General features: G+C 39.5%; 2 long non-coding RNA genes across 2 annotated transcripts in view; one reads left to right on the forward strand and one right to left on the reverse strand.

The window, feature by feature from the left end:
* LOC137175250 (uncharacterized) overlaps nt 1–11,182 on the reverse strand; it is a 67,668-nt gene extending 56,486 nt beyond the window's left edge. Inside the window, exon 1 of the long non-coding RNA XR_010925590.1 lies at nt 10,908–11,182. This is a non-coding gene — a long non-coding RNA (uncharacterized lncRNA). The remainder of the gene's footprint in view (nt 1–10,907) is intronic.
* LOC137175249 (uncharacterized) lies at nt 10,123–15,875 on the forward strand. The gene is made up of 2 exons (XR_010925589.1): nt 10,123–10,516; nt 15,584–15,875. It is a non-coding gene; the product is annotated as an uncharacterized lncRNA (long non-coding RNA).
* The last annotated feature ends 3,618 nt before the right edge of the window (nt 15,876–19,493 follow it).

The raw sequence follows: 19,493 nt of genomic DNA on the forward strand, positions 1-19,493 counted from the left end.
TGTGTTAGTGGTGTTAGAGATGTGTGTTCAATGATTTTGTTAGGACTTATGCAATGGGGTGGGGTTGCCAAAATCAGCAAAAACAGGTTTGCAGAATAGCTTCTTATGACACTTTTTCAAATAAATTTAAAAAAGCATGAGATCCAAGTAAATATCCACCGGAACAATCTCTGATTAGTAAATGTATATATGCTGCATCTTCAGTCAACATATTGCAGCTACATAAATGGAAATGAATCTGAGCCAGCTTTCCATTACTCTGGCCCCAAAACATTGTCAATATTGTTTTCTCCTGACGTCTACTGGGCGTAGCTGAGAATGATGCAATTGTGTTGAGCAGGGAAGAAAGAATGTATAATCATTCATCTGCTCTGAAAAGTTACTTCATATGAAATACACAGACCAACTCCGAGGGTGCATTGATGCTGTTTGGTGTTGTGCTCTGTTGCTGTGTTTGTACTGCTTTTCTCTGAGGATAAAGAAGACAAAGATTGATACGCATACCCTGCTATGGAGGATTTCTAAACCTTCCAAAAACATCAGAGGTTTGAGTCAGACTGGATCAAATGCTCTCCCGGGCTATGACTTAAAATTTGTTAGCTATCATTACTATCAGCCACCTGAATATATAATCAAATCAATTAATACGGCAGCATGGCTGTTGGACTGCAGCAGCTGGAAAAACATGTGCAGGGAGCAACCTTGATGAGGAATAAACTGCTTGTCTGCTTTTTGAGGCTTTCTATCATTTTCAACCAGTATCTAAATTTCTATTCATTGTACCCATGTGTTGGTTTATACATAGGCTAATATAATAATGTAGCTCTGATTCCTCTATGGATCAGAGGGCATGCTAAACCTGTTGTGAGGTAATGCAAACCTTATTGCGAGGGAATGCAATAAGTGACCTTTCGGGAGCTTTGTAACACTGGGTGTTTGGCATAAAACTGGCCGAACAGCTACTTAAGTTCACTTTCAGTTACTTTTTCAACTTACATGAATCCAAGTGGACTATAAATTTTCCCTATAATTCCTTTACTGCAAAGAAATATCAGCTAATTGCTATTCATTCAGCTCAGTACAAATGTGTGGTGATAGTGCTAGTCTCATAGTCATTCATTAGAATCTGTACAGCAATGCCTGCAATCAGTAGTTCTCACACAACACAAGTTTATAATGTATATCGTTTTCTCCACAGCAAATCAATATCGCCATTCTTTATTTGTGGGTGCTCACCTTCTCCTTCCTAATAGGCTCTGATATGACAGTTGCATGAATTAAACAGAGAAAAGGACTTAATCTGTTTCAATCAAATCAGGATATTGGAGGATTAAGAAAGTGAGAACTCACATGCAAGGCAGCAGAGTTTTAAAAATCATCACGATTACATGTCGCTGACTCATTTTCAGCTGTTTGAATATGCTGCCTTCTGTCCTGGTGAAATGTCACATATCAGCAATTATCTAGCAGCAACATATTTCAGAGAGATCACCATACAAGAAATAGGATTGGGTAATTTAGAAGTGGCGCTTACAGTCTAATTAAATTTTAGAGCTGAAAAAGACGCGGCTTCCTTTGTGAACGGTGCTTTTCTGTTCCATCGCCTGGTTAGATCCGTGTATCCTTCTCTGCTTGATGAGTCTCTCTTATTTGCTATGCATAAACACTGATGCATTCACAGTGAATTACAAAGTGTCAAACCCATCACACAAACAGCAGCAAACAGAAGAAAGAGTGTAAACATGATCATTACAAAAGGACTGCGAGCATAAATGCCGCTCCAAAACAGTGATGTGTCAGTGATTGACTCCCAATCATCCCTTTATTTACTCAGTTACCAAACGGTTCCAAAGACTGGATTATCTCTTTATAACATGCTGCACTTCTTCAGAATAATCAACACTGAAGTAGAAATAAGCCTTCATTTTCAGACTTAGGTAGATAGAGCCTGCATTACAACTGGGAAAAAAAAAAAATGCTTGGAAAATGCCTGTTGCTGATGTGAACCAAACACACATAATTAGCAGGTAAAAAAAAGAGAGATATCATTTCAGGAGATCAAATGCAGTGAACCAGCATTTGGTGTTACAACAATCCATATTAGCGCCACTTCCTAATTTTTTTGTTGAGGTGTCATGTATAAATGTCCAATTAAAAACAAAAAATGTTAACAACTTTTTTTGTCTATTTAAGTTTAAAGTTAAAGCTTGAACCCATCTGACCAATCACAGGTGGCAAAAAAAGCATTCCAGGAAATAAACAAGAGTTAGTGGCTGGTGACATTAAAAATCTAAAATATTTGATTTTGCTCAACTTTATTCTCATCTTGCCTTTTTCTACTGTTGTTTTTGACTATGTTGCAATGTTTAGATGTGAATATGCTACACCTCTGCTGGCACCCTTAGGTGACTTAACCCCTGCTGGTCCATTACTCCAGCAGGAGGGCTGCTGAGCTCTGACACTCGACTCACAACAACTCTGACACTAGATGACATACTTGTGATTCTCTTTTAGCTTTCTCGAGGGTTTCGCGTCTCTTATCCAGTGATACACGTATTAAAATGCAGATATATTCTGCACCATCATCACTGTGAGTTAACAGATGCAAAGACAATTTCTATAGATTAGATGCTGATGACAGCAAAATTGTGTGCAAACCGATAATTTTGTACAAACATCTGTGACCCCTCGACTGGCAGATTACAATGCAAATCAATGTGATACATGCAGCAAAGCAACAACAGAAAAGCATGTATCATTATCCTAAAATGTTGTGTAAACAATAAAATTGTCAGGAAAGCACACAGCAGACTCTACTGAGCACCTTAGGCTGAAAAAACTCTAGGTCACCTAAAAATACATCTTCATTAGCTTGAATCCATTTCAGCTTCTGCTCTCTGTGATCCCACATCTGTGCGCGCTCATATACTGTTCATGTTTCCACAGCATGGAGTCAGCTCGGCATCATATTCTCCCTGTTAGAAAGATCATATTGAAAGCAAACCCTGGCTCTATCCTTTAGGAAAGGACTCGTCTCTTTGAAAAGGTGGAAAGGATCAACCTCTCCCCCCGGTGGAAAGCATCTTTTATAAAAATGACGGCCATTCCAGAGCTGTTTTATTTCTATAAAAAGTGAATAATCCCATACCTAATTGGATCTCAAACCGCACTGCAAGCATTGCAAAGACAAAGGAGGGTTTAGTATGCCCAATTTCCAATTAACTCTAAATAAAATCAATACATAGCAGCACCTCATGCCGCCTGGCTTAAAGATGCCTTATTTGTCAAACACCTCGCAGAGACAAGCCTCATGCCTGTTCTATACAACGTCTTTAGATGGCTGGATGAAAGCTTTTAAATCTTGCTGATGTCTACAAGTATATATATATTGGGGGGGTGGGGGGTCTCCACCACAAAATAGACAAAAGGAAGAATCACCTCCTATGAAATACAGAGTAAAACTCCAGATTAGGACAAATGCCAGACATTTATAGAGGACTACCTAACAAACTGGCATCAGACGGTCATGAAAAGTCTGTAAAGTGTAGAATTGTGTTTCAACAAAAAGGGGCAGGGAAGAACTCACACCGTCTCCGTGGGGGAATGAACAGAGCCTCAGTCATACAAATAATATACTGGAGCCTGAGCAGACTTCACAGGGTTGACCGCAGGCTAGCAGGCACCTGCTGAAAATCCTCATCGATGGAAGCGACGTAATGGTGAACGTTGGCAATTGAAGGAATATGAAACACTTTATAGAGATTTATTTATGTCAGTACATTCATGTAATGGGTCTGCTTCGAAATCAGCTCAATAGTAAGTGGTTGGTTATGGCGTGCAGCTGCTAAAATATTGATACGCAGTAAATCCCCAGTCCCACTCCATCTGCTCATTATCGGACAAATGTACTCTTGAAAAAAAAGCTAAACAATTGAGAGTAATTGACAGTAGTATGGGGGATTTGGATAAGTAAAACCGAATGTGTCCGTCTCTTTATTAGCAGTCGTGTCTTGGGGTCAGAGCGACTGTGACTTGAGCCGCTTCCACCGGTTGTTCAAAGTGTTTTCTCCAGCTGACCGTTCACCTGCCTGTTCACCTGCTCCTCATTAGTCTCGGTATATCTGCTACTCGTATCACACTCGCTGAGGGCTCCAGCTCTTCGTCTTCACAGGACATTCATTAACTTACGCTTTAAATGACATTTCAAGTGTTTCGTCACTCACGCTTCCTCCGAGTCTTCGTCCGCTTTCACCCATTACATGTCAGAGTGACACTTGAAGCGATTTTTATTATTTCAACTGACAGTTCAACTACTTTCTGAGTTTCAAATGAAATTTCAACCGCCTACACTTGAACTTCAGCGCTTCCACTTCAACTATAATTTTCACTATTTTTACCAGTTATTTGTTAACCTTTCAACTGTATATCACCTTTTACTCTTCAACCTTTCAACCTTCCACTGTTTATGCACAATGTACTCCCCCTGCTCTCAGTGTTTACACTTGAATTGAAACTTTAACTCAGCACTGGTATTTCTACTGCCACTTGACTGGTACTTCAACTGTTTTAGGGTTTCAACTTCAAAATTTCACGTGATTTTTCCTTCAGTCGGGATCTTGTTTATGTTACCAAGTTCTAGAGCTGCAAAAATTACTCGACTTGTGGGTTGAAAGATAAGTATTCTGCAACTATTTTGATAATTGTTGTTATTTTACTATATGTTTTGTTATTTTTACAAGCTTCCAGCCTCTCAAATGTTTTTGAGAGACTGGAATGCAGATGTTTTTTTTTACTGTTTTTTCTTTATCATATATGACCCTTAATTGAATCTAAAAATTGAATCTGAATCCTACATTGAATTGAATCTTTTGGACCTCTGAGACAAGCAATTTTTTCACTATATGAAGGAAATAATCAGCAGATTAATGGTAAATGGACTTCACCCAGTTACACACACATTCATACACTGATGGCAGAGGCTACCATGCGAGGTGCCAACCTGCTCATCAGGAGGAGACTCTAATGCATTCACACACACTCACACACCAATGGCACAGCCATCAGGAGCAATTTGGGACTCAGTATCTTGCCCAAAGACATTTCAATATGCGGACTGGAGGAGCCAGGGAACAAACCGCCTATCTTCCAATTAGTGGAGGCTCTACCTCCTGAGCCACAGCCGCCATAATCAATAATAATCAATGATGAAAATTAGCCCTACCTAATTCCCTTCGCTCTCCGGCCAAGTTCTCGTCTTGCCTCAGTTTTGATGACCCTTTGCCTCTTAACTGACTGCCACCGGCCTGCTTTTGCCCTTTGCCTGTGTTGGCTGGATCCATTCTTTTGCTCACTGTAACTGTGATTACCAACAAAGTAAAGGCTGTTCTACCCTTAACTGCCTTGTCTGCTTCCGAGTCCTTTTGTCTGTGCCTTGTTGTAAAAGTTTTACACCCAAACAGAGGTGAACACAGATTGCTAGGCAGGGGCTACTTTTCCCACTCCTGATGCTGACAATACATTGTACAGTATAATGCATCCTAACAGACATAAACATATTAATTTCATCAACATCATTTCTTTTATGCATATGCACACATACACACAAATAGTCCACTTTAACTCTGTGTCTGAATGTAAAAATAATCAGAGGATATAACTGACATAACTGACATGAACCTAACATTTTTGTATATATATACGTATCATTAATTAAGCTTGTGACAGAGACTCACTGGCCTGCACACACAGCTGAGTGCAATTACAACACACTAACTTGACCAAACACATATACTATACAGCCTCCAAGCAGAACACACTATGCTAATTAGCTGATTAATGACAACCAATTAAGAACAAACAAAAGGTTCAAACAAAACAAATAAAGGAACAAGATTCAGTAAACATTGCAATCATAACTGCTGAGTCCATTGCAAACGTTATAATAATAAACAACTTATATCATGTTCATTCATGCACAAAGAATGACACGTGTAGAGGGAATAACGGATCAGTTCTTCCTCAATTTAACAAGTCATCTAGGATCTGACCTCATCATTCCTCGTAAGTTTACCTCAAGCTGGGCGGAGTAAAGAGTGGAGACTCACCAGGGGCCTGAACTACGAAGCAGGTTCAACAAACTCAGGATATCTTTTCATTAGGTGGCTTCACTGAGCCTAACACTGGCCGTCCAGATAACCAGTACTACCGAGCTGGCTATCAACCTGCTCAGTCAACTCTGGGTTTTCCTGTCCAGTTACAAGAGCATTCATGTGAAAGAGGCGGGGTTCTTAATTATGAGCGACATCATCAGAACCATGAATGAAGTACTTCATATGATATGAGATGAAACGGTGATACCAAGACCCTGCGGAAATCTTCTGTTTTAGGGACAGAAAAAAATCATATTCAACGAAGTGAAATGTAAACAAGCCTGTAATCAAGATGTAGAAACACTAGAAATAATTTCCACATATTAAAATTAGGGTAAGGCTTAAAATACATGTGGGAATTACTATACATGATTTAAGGATAGAGTGAGTATTTTTTTGCTATTTAGTTGGAAGATAGAAAAACATTCTGAATGTCACTTTAAAAAAAAACAAACTTAAAAGCAATGTCAGACTGTTTCTGCTACTGAAGCAAAGAGTGGAGTAGTTAATGACTGATGAGTCTATCTGACTGAAATGTTGCATTTATAATCATGGGAGCCAATTAACAGTGTGTAGATTATTTTTCTAATAAAAAGACATGCTTTCGTTTTTATTTCCAGTTATCATCACACAGTTGTCTCATGTTATTCTGAGCTGCAGTGACAGAATCGGAGTGTTAAATCATCCACACTGTCAGCTGTCACTCTGGGGATGACAATCAACTTTGCACAATTAAAATGCAGCTAAAATTATCATGTGTTTAGTGTCGTAAACAATCTCTCTGTTTGTTACACGCTCTGTTTTAAAAACAGAGTGGAAATAGAAAGTCTGGAACAATAAAATGTTTCTACTGACCTATAAAAATTGTTCTTTTTTACTTGTCACTTTATTGTAACTCAGGACTTTTGTCCATGTCGGGATCCTGGAGGAATGAAGACTCTTTTTTTTCCAGTGATCTGATTGCAGCATAAATTACCATGGCGATGTATCCCAGTAAGAAGTGAACCACCGTCGTAACCCTGAAAACCCAGAGTTAAACCTGAAGTCAGGCTAACCCCAATCCTGCTACGTAGCGCAGGCCTCTAGTGATGATTCGCTCGCAGCAGACTACTCGACAAATTATTTCTTTCTAAAGTATCGCAGCAAGATGTATTGACACCTCGCTTCACCACACCAAAAATCATGTGACCACCACAAACGAAGCTTCGTTATGTCACGCATGTAACAGGGGCGTGTCATGCTGGTTTGAATGTGTGGTGGGCGCTTGTCAATCTCCTATAATGCTTAAAAATGGGCAGAATCCCTCCAAAACTTGTGGGTTTTTTCAGTGGAGGAGATTCTTGCATTACACCAAATTTTCACTGAGAGACAGCTAAGGACAGTTTGATTAAAGTAAGATTAGTATTAGATTAGATGCATACTATAGAATAGACAGATGAATACACACACATGCAGAGATACTGTAGATCAGCAGATAGATTTAGTGGACTGATAAAAGTTTAGTGTGAATGAGAGAGAACTAGTTTGAGTGACAGCGAGAGTGTGTGACTGAAAGACTGTGTGTGTGTGTGTGAGTGTTTGATAGAGGGAAGGAGGGAGGGAGAAAAAGGGAGAGTGCCACCCAAAGAATCCAAAATGCCACAGCTAATGCTACAGTTGAAGTCCAACAGTACTTGGCAGAGCTCTACCTCTCCAGAGGAGAAGACCAATTACACTACTGGGCAACAAACGCAGCGGTGTACCTAAACCTTTTTAAACTGGCTAATACCTTCACATGCCAGCAACATCGGTGCCATGTGAACTGGTCTTCTCCAAAGCTGGAGAGGTAGTGAGCGAGAAGTGGAGCAGACTGAAGCCTAGTTCTGAAAAAATGGTTTTATCTTTTTTAATAAAAATCATATCCCCCACACACATTTTTTTATTTTCTTTTTTCATTTTCACAATCACTCTCCTAGTTGCACAAGCATATCCTTAAACACTATTTTATCATTATAGCACAATCACTTTCCTAGTTATATCATACTATGTGATGCAGACACTTTGATTCCTTTATTTCATGTCACTGCTTAAAGCCAATTATAATAAAAATCTGTCACAGAGCTTACTGCCCCTAATTCATCAAAGAGTTTATAAAAGTAGTATGGGGTTACTATAAGCCTATTAACAAATGACTCATTATCTCCATATATATTTGTACATCCACGCACTGAGACAGCGTTTGGTAAATAACCTTTATTAAATAAAATATGACAGGAAACATCAAACAGACGACAGTAGTGAGTTTACAATTGCAACATAATTGCTTCATATGATTCACTGCTTCAGAAAGCTTTGTTTTTCCCATCACTAGACTGACCATAATCCACCCCCGTCTTGCACCTTTTCACACATGCCATGGCAACGCTGGAATAGATGGGGCGAGACACAGTCCAGCAGATTGCGGTAATGCAACGCTTATGGATTATGGATGTATAAAGAGAACTGGATACAGCGTCGGCAGCAAGGAAAGTTGCACAGTGGCATACAAAGCCAAAAAAACCCCACTTCCCGCTGTAAAGACGCAGCCATGCACGCTCTACGGGCCCCATGCACCCATAGAGCATGCTCACTAGAGACTTCTGCTAGCTGAGACAGCTATCTTCAGGTTTAAACTGAAATTATAGGCTCCAAAAGTCAGATCCAAATCCAAAATTATAGTCAGATCTAAAAGTTGTAATTCCACGGTTTGGCCACTATGTCAAACTGGCCTCAAAGCTGGGCACTGTTCCTGGGTGCTTGTTATGGATGCCAACCGCCATAAAACTCAACAGAAGAAGATGAAGATAGGGAAAGGCTGGATGTACGTGTACGTGTTGGAAGATGTCTCTTATTATTTTTAGGAACATGGCGAGCGAGGAGCTGTTTGTTTCTGGTGCTTTTGCAAACAAAAGAACTTGTATTGCTTGTTAGTTATCAAATCACCCGCAAAAGCATTGGCGAGACATACATAAACAAGTTGCGGATTCAAATCAGCGGCGTCTTGTGATTGGTTCGCTCTCACCATGTGAAAGGATCTTTCGTCAGACGGATGTAAACACAGCCGTACCAGCATTTTGCCTGAAATGTTACTAGGTCTTGAGGCAAGAAATTGGTGGTGCAGATTTCCTTAAATATCAATCCCTGCTCCCATTCACATATGATCCCATGCAGGAAATGTCCCTGAACATTTCAGGGATAGACTGGATGTGTGAAAGGGGCTTAAGACTTGCAGGCAGATGCTCAAATGCACAGGTGGGGAAATGGTTTATGAAATTTCATGAGGCCTGCAACGATTTCAGGTGAGTAGGGAGGCAGAGAGTATGCCAGAGCAAAATAATAAATCAAGCACTGAGGATTTAATATATTACTGGAGAATATCATGAATGTGTGTAGCACTGCCAACAAGTTGTTTGTCTGAATTATAGGTTGCAGGTTTTGCCCTATTTTAGATAGCCAACTGGGATGGACTTACATGAGTACAGAGTTATGTTCAGAATTGATAATAAACTTTGCCACTCATATATGCTCTGGATTCGTCACATCTCTCTAGGGTAGGCTACAGCAAGTTCAGCACTGCAGAGATTGGGGAGTGACTGGTGTGAGCAGATGAGACTGGGTGAAATTCGGGGACAGGGGAGTTGGGGGTTAGAGTGGGCGTGGTCACATGGCCATGATGGGCATCCAGTACATTACATTCATTGCCAATGAACATTAAAACACATGAAAGCCAAAACTTTTTTCCTCTGTAAATGTTTTAATTCAACAAAAGTCATAGCTATGCGTCGCCGCTATGCATAGTTGTTTATCAATTCGCAGCACTACTGTACACGGCTTAAAAAAACACAACTACAACTGCCATAATTCATGTTGGCTATGGACATAACAGTGCCATCTGTGGGCAATATCAAAAGAATGTTTCACAACTATGAGTTTTTAATGTTTTATTAGGCTATAACTAATCAAAACTTGGGTTTATTCTAATTTTTGAGACAAACAAGACAGGATTCAGGAGAACTGCTCATAATTCGGGACTGTCCCGAATTTTTTGGGACGTCTGGTCACCCTTAGAGTGACACAGCAAGACCCATGTACACCAGTAATCTATCTGATATATAACAAGCAAAGGCACATGAAATAATTATTGCCATATGAAAACCACAAATCTATATAATGGGGCAAAACACAACTTCCTATCAAATGCTATGAAGATAAGCAAATGACCATCAGCACAAGGATCTTAGATTGACATCAAGTGCAGCTGAACAGGAGATTAGATGTAATCAATACAGCTGACAAATAAACCCATTGCTCTGATTTGGAATGCCCTCTAACGTGTAGCTGAACATAAGGTATGTGAAGAAAAGGTGAACATATCCTGTGTATTCAATTAGGCCAATATTACAGGGAAATAATTATGTGAGTGGGCTGTGTGCTAACATCCCTAAAGCCAAACAAAGTAACAGCCCATGGCACTCATGACTATTTCACCACAGCATGACTCAACAGCATGGACGCATTACAATGCACAGAGCAGACAACCAAAGAGAAATTAGCTTGGTTACAACAACAACTAAGCTAATTAACATGCAAATACCGCACATAGCTAGCAGCAGCATGGGAGCAGCAAAAGCAGCAAACAAGAGCAAAGACATTGCACAAGCAAGATTTTGTGGGACAACCAGCAGCCTAAAAACACAAACAAGGCATCCACATATCAATGTTTGGTCAAGCTGCACTTACCCTAAGTGAAGCAGTGGTCCTCGGCGAGTCAATAGACAGTAAATCCCCAAAGAGTAGTGAAAGGAAAACTCCTACTTCCGTCTCAAAGTGCGCATTTTTGGTTCAGAACTGATATTAAAAACAAAGTCAGTGAACACTTAAAGCAACAGGGACCATGGCACAAATATTGTGGTTGTCATTATTGGACTGTTTACTGAGGAGCTAGCTAAAAAACATGGTGTATGAACAGCGGCAAAAATGGGGCTGCAGTAATTACAGTAATGTTTTCAGGTGCGCACGAGCGTCCGGTGAGGATTTAAAGTTTAACACTTGAAAAGGTGTTGTTGTTGTTTTTTTAATTGTTTATTATTATTGTTATTATTTATTTTTACCCCCTCACAAAGATGTAATTTCGTGAGGCAGTTAAGTTGTTCATTTTCATCTTTTTTTTTTTTTTTTTTTTTTTTAAATAATAAGTAAGACTTGACAAAATAACTATTTAAAATTCAGTTTATGGGGTCTATTAATTTTACAGTTGCTTCAGGCTATTTCATTACAGATCGAAAAGCTCAAATACATTTTAAAATTCATCAATAAACTGTAGGATACGACCAACAAATAACAAAATAATCAACACATTTAAATAATTTAATTATTGTAGAGGAAGAAAATGAATTTTTGATAACGTTATGTTTTATTCTGGGAATGAAGAAACGGAGCTCTCTCTCTCTCTCTCTCTCTCTCTCTCTCACACACACACCCACACACACACACACACACACACACACACACACACACACAGTGCTTTGGCAGCTCTCTTCATCTGTTCACATGGATCATATACATGTTTGCAGAGTTACTAAATTATCTGTGTGCATAAAAATAATTGCTGATATGAAGGGTTGGAAGATATGACAAAATGAGACGAAATAAACCTGAACTGAACATGGTTTTCAATTTCCATTCTTACTTGTTAAGGCAGCCTGCTTATCAAAAGAAGTCTAACAATGGGCGTTGCTAAGCAACCGGACATGGCGCGAATGTTGAGCACAGCATGATACAGGTTTCTATGAGGGGTTAAAATGACCCCTCTGCGGTTCGAGGTATAAATGATCATTTTTTTTCTTTTTAGCCTACACCCGCTATAATTCACTAGATGATCAATAAACCCATTTTAGTAAAAGTTATGAACTGAGAGATGTAGGGGGTTTATTTTAACAGAATTACATATATTTGAAAACACCAGGAGGGTAAAAATGACCCCTTGGCAGTTCTAGTTTAAAGCTGGAGTGAGGGACTTTTACATATAAATGAATGTCCATTACATTCAAGCCCCTGCCAAATGAGTTAACACAATGCTGATAAAGCCTATCACCGCCAGATAAATCTCTCTGTATTTCACAGTATACCAGAGTTTTTAATCTGGTGTCTGTGGTGACATTCCCGTGCTGGCTCACAGGTAGTTAGGTCAATCAGAAATGATTGTTTTGCCAGATCTGAAGGACGCCCATAGAGCATGAGCACCAGAGACTTCCGCCAGCTGAGCCAGCTAACTTCCAGTTTAGCCCACTACTAACTTGAAAGATAAAATAATTGAATTGTACAATCTAAACTTTCCAAATGTTGTCGGACCAAATGAGTCAAATTCTGATAGTGAAACGATTCGTTTCGCAGGAGTTGTGATGCTTAAAACTATTTATCCGCTATTTTACAGCCGCAACAGTAGCGACAGGGACCTGCTCACGCATGTACTCTTAGTACTGGAGTTACATACAGGTAACTACTATTTACTCTCACTGCCAGAAGGGGGAGACAAAAGTTCCGCACTGCAGGTTTAAATACATTGATTGCCCTATTACAAAGGGTGCATTCAGTATATGTTGCACAGTGTAGACTATGTCACATGTGAGTTTTACCTAATAATCTGCTCTATTTTCTACTCAACTCCCAAAATACTGATAAGTTTGCTGAAATGTGATGAACACTCAGTATAAATAATTATGGATCCATAATAGAGGTTGTTTTGAAATAGTGAATCTAAAAGGCTATTAATTTATGGAATTAAAGTAAATTGAGATTGAAAAATAGACAAACTAAACATTGCAATTGATATTCTGAATTGTTAAATTAAGGTCAGCTCAGATGTGCCTTGATTATTCACATTCAGTATAAATTGTAAAACAGAGCTGTATTGGGATTTAATTAAAGATTAAATTATCTGTCAACACATTTTAATAGCTTATGAGGTTTATTGAGTATATTTAGCTTGTCCTGATTGTACTGAGTTCAATTATTGTTTTGATTACTCTGAATAAATTGCCTGCTTTTTGTGAGGCAAATGTCCTACATGTACAGCATCTCCACGTTGAAGGGAAGTACCTTTCTCAATGTCTAACTGATATCTTCTTACAATATAAAGTATAGGAATAGTGAGGAATAATTTTATGCTCCAGTGAAGGTCGGCAGGTCCCAGCTTCATTCAACAGCTCACAGTAAACCAAACAAATACAAAATCAAAGTGAAAAATTGAAAGATATGAGATTGGTTCATTGGCAGTAGCTTCAATTCCCTGTGTAACTTATTTTGGTGTTTCAGTCTGTCATGTTAGTCACAGCACGTCTGTGTCTGTCTGAGAGCCCATCTGTCTGTCTGCATGCCTGTCTAATTGTGTGAAAAAGGAAGTCGTCCACCCTCCCTTCCTGTTGTTCTGGGTCTGATCTGTTCTTTTATATTCTACCTGGGTGCAGTAATGATCACACGGTAACACTGAGAATATAACCAGAAAATGTCTACTTTCGTCTGCGTCTGCCTCTGTGTGTGTGTATGAAGTCACGTGTTTGACTCTTTCTCGGTGTTGTGTAGACATGGCAAGTTATCATATATGGTGGGTAAATATGCACAACAAGAGTGCACACATCAGAATAAACATGCATGGACACAAATACAGCACATGCAGAAATCTAATGAGACAGTCTTGCAAAGTTTTGAGAGAGAGCAGACAGCAAGATGGAGGGAGGAAAATAGGGGGAAAAGGCAGACAGCTTGGTCATGGCTAAAAGAGTCAGCCTACGCAAGCAGGAGAGCAAACAGAGAGGAAGAGGAGAAGAGGAATCGGGATGAAAGGGTGAAAATGAGTGGGAGAGATGAGGAAGAAGATCACATGTTCACACTATGTCCATACTGCATATGGAAAAGGGAGGAGGAGGGAAAGGGGGTGAAGGAATGGGGAGGAACTGAGGGGGGTGGGTGGGAGGGTTGAGGTAATACCAACAGCTAAGACAAGGAGCATATTGACAAAGAAGGGAGGGAGGAATGTGAGAAAGAGGAGGTGGCGGGAGGCGAGGAAGACAGGAAAACAGCAGCAGGAGTGAAAAGGGGGGAGAGAGAGAAAGAGGGGGGAAGAGGAGAGATGCTGCGAGCCAGACAGTGGCATATTCATAACACATTAAGGCTATTATTAGACAGAGAGGAGAGGAGAGGAGAAGAGAGGAGAGGAGAGGAGAAGTGTGAGGTTGGGGGGATTCAAGAAAAAAAAGAAACTCTTGTCTGCAAACTAGAGGGGGGAAAATATAGCAACAGACAGATGGGATAAAAAGGAGATCAGTGTGTTATTTTAAGGCGAGCCAAAGCACGTCCAGTTATGTCACTTCAGATTTGTTATGTATTCCTCACTTTTTTCACTCCCTCGCTCCTCAGTTGTTCTCTTCCTCCTTCCACCTCATCCATCGCTCCACTGACTTCAGCCCCCACTCAGCATGAGACTCCACCACAGCAGGCTGCCGTCACGTGTGTGTGTGTGTGTGTCTTATGTGTGTACGAAGCTGAAAGTTTGCCTCTCCATCCAGCTCCCTTTTTTCCTCTCCATTTCCTGTCTCTCTCATGCAGAATTGACCGCTGTTCTGTGACTCCAGGCTCATTTGTAATGCTACCTTGTGAAACGCTTTGAATGCTTTTACCGCTGAGGAAGAAGAAAGTAGGGGGGGAGTGTAACCCCACAACAGAACTGAATGTGTCTGAAAATCAATATCTTCAACACAACATTCAATTCAGGATGCATTTGTGCCAAGCTCCCCTCTCTGGAAATTGAAAAACATTCCCCAAACTCTAAATGCTCCACTTAACTCTCACTCACTAAGGGCTGCTATGGATCCAGGCCTGTTAAAACGGGGCTTAATTTTACCAATTATAAGCACGTTTTATTCCAATAAACTTTTCCAAATATCTGCTAATCCGTTTTGTCTTTTGGGTACTTCAGAGAAATCAAGAGCTGTGGCCTTGATGTGGAGCTCTAGTGGGTTTCTTGTTTTTGTCTGAGGTTTGATTCAATCTTAAAATAAGAGGTTTTGTTTAAAGATGTGGAGCTACTGTGCCACCAAGTGGTCAGAGGAGTGCAAACAGGTGGAAACAAACCACATTCAACGAAAATTACAGCACTGCTCAGTCACTCATGCACACTGGAGAGTCATCTCAACTGAAATGCTAATTATCATGGAGATTTATGCACATCTGGATAATTTCACATTTTACAAGAGGTGATAGGTTGCTGCAAATGACCAGAAAATTACAATAAATCAGTAGAAGTACTTTGCTTCACAAGTAAGTAGTGTGTGTTTCTACTTCCAGAAAGCTTTAACTCCACCTGTTCCCAGCAGTAAACAGGTTTCCTCTGCTTCTCTCCCCCTACTGTTCCTTCTCAGTCCAAGAGAAGAAGAAGCTGGGCAAACAGCCGCAGGTGCAGCTGGGAGCTCAGCGAGACAGAGACGACAAAGGCAGAGCTGCGGAGGAACATCAAGCATCGGGAAGACTGTCAACACAGGCGGCTGATAGTGTTGACAGGAGGAGAAACAGACGTCTGCAGACAGACACCAATATCGGTGCCAACCTAGCTAGAGAAAGTGTGAAGGCTGTTAATGATGCTGCAAGACACTTATATCACCAATCAGAGGCTGCTGCGGTGATATTCTGATCCAATAAATGACTTCAGGCTTATTTTTTCCAGCGGTATCATATGCTTCCATTTTTTTCCATGACACTGCTCCTGTTTGCACAATGTCAGCGAACAGCTTGTTATATTAAAAAGGAGATTTATTCAGACTGAGATTATTTGCTATTTAAATTCCCCCTCATACATAACATACAGAACACATACACCAAGGAAGATGGCAGTATTTCTATGCAAAGACTCTGCTGTCCTCTAGTGTCTAACTGACAAGCATGCACGGTGAGATCAGATGCAACCACTCACCACTTGTTTCCCTGCTACAGTCTTGTATAGCAGCAGAAAATGTAATGCTAAGTTTGGCTGACAGAGGATGCCAAGTTTGAAACAATTCATGCCTGATGCGTATTGATCCGGGGCTCCACTCCTGACTTTAATAAACATGACACAGAGCGCGGCTTTATTGTTTGATTATATATGAAAAAGCAGATGAAAACACTCAAGTCTAGCCTGCAGACAGTCCTGTGGGAAAAGCAAAATCTAGTGAAATGTCCAACCCCCTGACTCCCTTCATAACTCAGGTGATATACGTTTTTGTTGGCAGGTCAATACCTGTAAGATTATAAATCAGATGACAAATGTATGACAAGAGGAGCTCGGGTGTATGAACAGGACTAGAGATAATCAGATACTTTAAATGCAGCAGAACGCTTTGAACTTTGAGTTACTGTTCTCAGTGGTGAGAGTGTTTCTATAAAGATCATAAAGGGGGGCAACAAATAAAGAGAAGCTTGTAGAAAGTGTGTTGAAAGACACAACACACATCAGATCAGTTTAAGATAATCCTCCCTTAACACACAGGACAAAGCCCATCTAAAGAAGTACTACATCCCATTATGTAATGAAGAATATATTATATATTATCATACTGAAGGCTTGTCATACTCACAAATTGTAAGGACCTTTATGAATATTTTTACATGCAGTACACCAACCTGACATTGGTGCTCAGCAATACACGAGACAACCAACTGAGCTCATCGCGCTCAAACTGTGAAAAAATGGCACAAAATAGTCTTTCAGGTGATGTATTACTGTAGGCAGTGGAGGACCTTAATACACTGAATAAGGATAACGAGGTACCTGCACAGCCTGATAATCCTGATTAATTCTCAAAACTGTGTGAGACTACTTTCTCAGACTTGTGAGAGACAGATTAAAGCAAGAATATTCAAAATCAGTACAACAGAGGTCCAGACATAATGACTTTTTTGTCCCTGCTATGAAAGCGCTGGATCCTACACTTCCCAGAATGCAACCCTTCAGCATTCTTTGATACGTATTTTATGTTTCTGAATATATATGACAAATGAATAACAATTAATTAATCTAAACACGAGCTGTAAATGCAACACGTATAAATTACTATCAGAATTTTTTAAAGTGAGATTAGAAAAATGAAAATGTATTTGAAGTTTCTACACTTATAGATATGTTCTAAGTTCTGATATGAGTATTATAGGAATATTATGCAGGGTTTGAAGTGATACAAAGTATATATTGCTCAGGTTTAAAAAAAAAAAAGATTCATTACCTGATATCTTTTTTCACTCTGCTTTCATTTTTCATGCAGTCATAAACCACATCTTCCTCTGTTTTCAGGACAGAAAAAATAGGCATAATCACTAACCAATTTCACATTGTTGTTTTGCATATTCATGACAATGTAATAGGTTAAATAAGAGGTACCATGTTTTCTAAAAAACTTAGCAAACATAAACTGTTAAACAAATATATATATGTATTGGATATAATATAATTATTTCCAGTAATATCTTGTTTTAAAAAAATTAAAATTATAAAAAAACACTGAGTTAAAAACCCCACAAGACCAAACCCTGGTATACCAAGCAGATTGACTTTATTTGTATCGTCCATGATAATTAATTGTCATCATCATTGCCAGGATCGCATCAGTTAACAGTGTTATTGCCACCAGCTCCATTACCTTCCCTATCATCATCCACTCAAATGATATAATTACATTATCAGGCCAGTAACAACAACTATAATCTGGTGTGATATTGACAATCTCATTATATCAGTTATATATTAATTAGCTTAAATACTGAGGACATTTTGCTTGACGGTGCTTGAACAGAAAGCCCATTCCTGGCTTTACACATCACTGTGTAAGACAATAATGCATTGTATGTGACATTATTGTTTGAACTCCATAGAGGCTGCATGTACATAACAACTACATTGTGGTAACATTTCATATGTTTGACGACTCACAAGTAATCCAGCAGCATTAAATATTAAGCAAGAAATAAAATGAACATCCTGAAACATCAGGTGAACATGATCGTCTCTTCTGCGGGTGGAACTGTGGGAGCTGGGACTCCAATGGTGACGCTCCATTAACAATCAGGTGAGTCAGTATATTCATTGAGGTGTTCCTTGACTGCATCTCTAACCCTGACAATGATGAAACTTGATCATCAAAATGTAGGTAGACTAATATGACTGACTAGTGTGATATTTCCTGAAACTCTGAAGGGTTTAATTATAGTCATATGACAACTATATGATTATCAGCATTCAACTTTCTTGCATACAGCAACCACGCTGCCATTTTGCTACCATTTTCCATTCTTCTTCTTTTGTGTTCAGTTCAGGACAATGGACGACTACCTAAAGGTGGTGACATGGACGTTGCCGTGCCATCAATGACACACACAGCTGCTCATTATTCCAGTGCAAAAACAAAGGGCGCTGATTCTGTATCCAACGGATACAAGGCTCAGTACAGGTACACAGTGTTTGCACAATGGAAAGTTGCTATCGTTTATTATTGATAGAGCAGAAAAGGTGTCTGTTGATTATAACAGATTCAGTTCTGAGGGAGACTTATTAATGCACATAAACTGACATTACAGTGTCTGAGGTCCGAGGTAAAAGGAATACCCTGAATTTTATTTTGACTTGATTTTCTTTTGGGTAGTCCAGTGTTGATAGTGGTACATAACTGTGAAATGTAGTCTATGGGCTAATCTTACATGTAGTATCCACAATGGACTATCCAATCCAATTGTTTCTAAAGAATGGAAACAGAAAATGCAGCTGGAATTCATGTGAGGTCAAACCAATTCTAGACGTTTTTTTTTTTTTAAGTTGTTTTTTTTTTTACAGTGTTTGACAAACTTGACCCGACTCATCCCATGACCACAAGAGAAACAGTAACAGTATTGACAACAATACATCGGGCATAACTGCTAGAGCATCAACAGTGTCAAGTATGAGCAAGAAGATAGTCAGGTGATGATAAAAACGTCTAAAAACAAGAGAGTAATCTTGTTCCCAAGCAAAAGAAAAAGAACTTTGGGCACAAAAAACATATATTTAGTTTAGAGTGGTGTTTCCAGAATGGTAAAATGTTGATCACAAACCCAAATACCTTCCTCTCTATTGTTTTATTTGTAGTTTGTGTCATATAGAGCAACACAGCCAGACAATGAGTTATGAGTCGCAGTGGAGATGGAGGCTCAGTCACAAAATGCAAGTTGCTTTTATGTAACAGTGCAGCTTCAATGACTGAAGCTCCCAGTGCTTGTGGTTATAAGTTCAGAAAGCTGCTTAGCAACATATACAATTCCAGCCAGGAA

Source organism: Thunnus thynnus, chromosome 22, assembly GCF_963924715.1.
Source record: "Thunnus thynnus chromosome 22, fThuThy2.1, whole genome shotgun sequence".
In the NCBI taxonomy this organism is placed as follows: Eukaryota; Metazoa; Chordata; class Actinopteri; order Scombriformes; family Scombridae; genus Thunnus; species Thunnus thynnus.